The sequence below is a fragment of the Diceros bicornis genome, chromosome 28, assembly GCF_020826845.1.
Source record: "Diceros bicornis minor isolate mBicDic1 chromosome 28, mDicBic1.mat.cur, whole genome shotgun sequence".
In the NCBI taxonomy this organism is placed as follows: domain Eukaryota; kingdom Metazoa; phylum Chordata; class Mammalia; order Perissodactyla; family Rhinocerotidae; genus Diceros; species Diceros bicornis.
This window is the reverse complement of record NC_080767.1, coordinates 2,825,773-2,828,701: the sequence shown is the minus strand read 5'-3', so window position 1 is coordinate 2,828,701 and position 2,929 is coordinate 2,825,773. Positions and strand designations below refer to the sequence as shown.

At 55.8% G+C, this 2,929-nt stretch overlaps 1 long non-coding RNA gene across 1 annotated transcript; it reads left to right on the top strand.

The window, feature by feature from the left end:
- Window positions 1–616: 616 nt before the first annotated feature.
- LOC131393643 (uncharacterized) lies at window positions 617–2,703 on the top strand. The gene is made up of 3 exons (XR_009215945.1): window positions 617–649; window positions 1,147–1,216; window positions 2,524–2,703. It is a non-coding gene; the product is annotated as an uncharacterized LOC131393643 (long non-coding RNA).
- Window positions 2,704–2,929: the final 226 nt, after the last annotated feature.

The window sequence follows — 2,929 nt, the reverse complement described above, 5'->3', positions numbered from 1 at the left end:
GGTGCCCTCTCAGTGCCTGGGCTCCACCTGGGGCAAGAGGAACAATCCCGGCAACGAGCATCTGGCAGCCACCGTCCAGGCCACCATCGATCACTTCAGAAGGGTGGCCAGCCTCGTCGTCACCACCTGCCTCGGGGACACTAGCATGACGTCCCAGGACAGGGCGAAGGTGTTGGAGCACTGGGTCCAGGTGGCCCAGGTGTGCTATGGGAGGCCCAGTGGAGCCCCTCTCTAGAGCCTTGGGAACTGCCTCTCCACATTTATCAGCTCCCAAGATTGAAGTGTGTGGTCTAAGCCCCTGCACAGTACCTAGGCTCTTCCTGCCAGGGGAACGCTGACCTTGACTCCAGGTCCCAGTGGGAGGATGCTCACTTCCTACCTAGCTCCTTCTCTGTGTTGAGCTAAAATCCTCCTCCCTGTGCCCTTCTTGGGGTCCCTGAGCATCTGTCTCATCCAGGAAGGGAGATTTAAATAGAAGGGGACTGAAGCTAGAGCAAGCGGGGGTCCAGCGCCCCAACTCACAGCTCATTCTCTTCCCTTCCCCAGGAGTGCAAGATCCTGAAGAACTTCTCCTCCTCCTGAACTCTCATCTCTGCTCTGGAGAAAACCTCCACAAGCCACCTGAAGAACACATGGGGGAAGTTTCCCCGTGGGTAAGCCTCTCTCCATAGGAGGACCAGGGTGGATGGGGGATCTCCCATATGTCTGCCATTGGCCCCTCAGTCACCTGCGAACTCCTGGGGGACAGCAAATGCTGGGGACAGGACCTGGGCCTTGGCGGGGGTCTCTAAGCCTCCCAGGGTCCTTAGTGCACCAGTTCTGCTTCAGGACTCGGTTTCCCTAAATGTCAGGTACTGGGTTGAGCCAAATTGGAGATTTTCAAGTGTTTATAGCAACAGAACTCTATGCCCAATTGAAACTTAAAGTGTTCAAAACAGAGCTGCTCTGTAGTGCTGGGGAATGGAGACCCCAGTGACCAACAGAAGAGCCCCCTCCCAGTCCCACGAGAACTTAGCACTCAGAGGATCCCAGTGAGAGCACTCCTCCAGGCAATTTAAATCTCTCAGTTTGTCAAAGAAAAGGATCTGCACTCAGACCGCTCATAGTATACCTAAGTTTATCCTTCCCTCTTTCCCCTCCCCTCAGGGAGAGCTCTGAAAACCTTAAGGAGTGCTATAGCCAAGACAAGTCCTTGAGCAGAGAACTGATGACCAAGGTAGAGTGGAGGCTGGGGGTCTGGAAAGAGAGGAGGGGCCGGGGGGGGGAGGGGGACTGGGAAAGCTGTGGTTTTGATTGTTTCTCACTTGAATTTTCTCTGAAGCATTCCCGTCTATCTTGTCCAGGTTAACAAGCAGAGGGATCTGTTTGGCCCATGGGCAGGTGGGGTGCCGTTTTTGGGCAAGACGCCCTGGTCATGGGACACAGTGGTGTTGGCTGCACTGTTCCAGGACGAGTTGCCGAGCTTGCACCATCAGCAGATCTCTGGCTTCCACGCACGTCGATCCTGCTGGATGTAGCTGCTTCCAGGTTGTTGGGTGGTTGGGGTAGGTTTAGCCCTCAACCTAAACCTGTCCTCAGGAAGCCACGCCTCTGCTGTTCCTGTCTTCACCACGTCTCCATGGGGAGGGCACCCGGCCTGCCCCAGGGATGGGCACAGCAGGGGATTCCCATGGCCCAGGTGGCCAAACCGACTGCTCATCCTTGGGTCTGAACGGCTGGACCAGAAACAGATGTGTGTGCATTCTGGGACTCCCCACTGGACTCCTAGAGCAGTCACTCGAGTCAACCACAAGAGTCTCATCTGAGTGCCTGGTTGGCAATGACATATGCCCCAGGTGGCTTATGAGAAGCGTCTAGGCAACTGATGGATTCTTAGTGGATCCTGCTGAAAGGACGTTAGGAGCTTCATGTAAACAAGGAAGGAAAGCATCCTGTCACCCACTTCCCTGTGGATCAGAGGTGACACGTTGGGGGTCCAGTTCCTGAGTGGATAAAGAAAGAGTTCAGTGCAGGGCAGTGTTCTGAATGGTTGCTTGTGGAGGAGAAGGCTTTGGCATGGTCTCTGTCCCAGCCTGGGATCCAGACACTCCACAGGACTGGGACAGGCAGGAGCCACTCAACAGGACTCCCAAGACACCCCATCATCTCTATCCATGGCTCGACCAGGACCATGCTTTGAGAGCTCAGGGGACAGGACTGTTGTCAGTGGTGGGGCTGGGGGTTAGGTGAGGATGTTGGAACAGGCCCTCTGGCTGGGAGGGGCAAGCGGCCTCTCCTCTGTGGGCCCCTGAGCAACTCACTGCCCCTGTTTGGGCCTCTGTTTCCTCATCAGGGAAATGGAGGGATGGTGATTGTGTGGTGCAGGCCTCACAGGGTGGTGATGAGGTAAGAGGGAGGAAAGGAATGTGGGAGCTTTCTGCCTGCTCCACCTGGAGGGGTGAGGGCAAGAACAATGATGACAGTCATGTGACACTGAGTCCTCAGGAGAACCTGTGAGGTAGCTGAAATTCTCAAACCTTCCAGATGAGGGAACAGGCTCGGGGATGCCAGTCCACAAGCTCAAGCTCACACCCAGAGTGAGAGTTGGAGCTGGGTTTGTTCTGGAATCACAACACCTTGGAAGATGGAGTAGCATTGGTACAAGTTGACTCGAGTCAGATATCCAGGGTCGGAAGCCAGTGGTGCTGGAGAGAAATGGGGTGAGGGGAGTATGGTCTGCTGACACTGTTCTCGACCCTGGCAGGAGAGTCCCTCCACGTTTGCCACCCCCCCAGAGAGCAAACCCCAGAGAGTGCAGGAGAAGCAACAGCAGCAGCACCAGGTGAGTGTGCCTGTGGGGTAGGGACTCTGCCCTCCCAGCTGGAGGCCTCAAATCAAGAGAGGAGGGCCCTTCCTCTTGGTGCCACAGTGTCTGAATCCCCCAGTAGAA